Here is a 517-nt window from a genome sequence, read left to right on the forward strand (position 1 = left end):
TTTGACACTCAAGACTGTTCTTTATTGTTTATAATTCATTCTTGAGTGTTCATCACTTTCTCCATTAAAACACTATAATTTGGTTATTCTTAACTAGATTATTAGTGTTATTGAGAGATCTGGTATCAACACCCTGTCTCCAGTGCTCATACCGACCAGCAGATGACTCAACTAAAGGAGTCACTCGACTAGACTAGAGTAAAAATTCCTCTTCGTACCGCTAGTGGTGGTGAGTTCGACTTTCTTTCTGATGCTTTAAGACTCGAGGCATTGCGGGCTGAAGAAGAGCTGAAGCTTCAGAAGAAGTAGATTGAAGAGAGCTTAAAGCTGGCCAAGTCACTAGCTACAAAGGTCCTCTCCAAGAGAAAGTCCAAGAAAAAGGTGAACGTTGTTCAACCCCAGACTAAACTTCTTTCTATTGTAGAAGCTGATCATGAGAAGAACCTGAAGCTGGTGGAAAAGGACAAGTGGTGGAGCGAAGCAAAGCTAAAGAAGAGAATCAGTCCCTGCCCGATTA

This window comes from Cynara cardunculus (genome assembly GCF_001531365.2).
Source record: "Cynara cardunculus var. scolymus isolate 2C chromosome LG 11, CcrdV1, whole genome shotgun sequence".
NCBI lineage: Eukaryota > Viridiplantae > Streptophyta > Magnoliopsida > Asterales > Asteraceae > Cynara > Cynara cardunculus.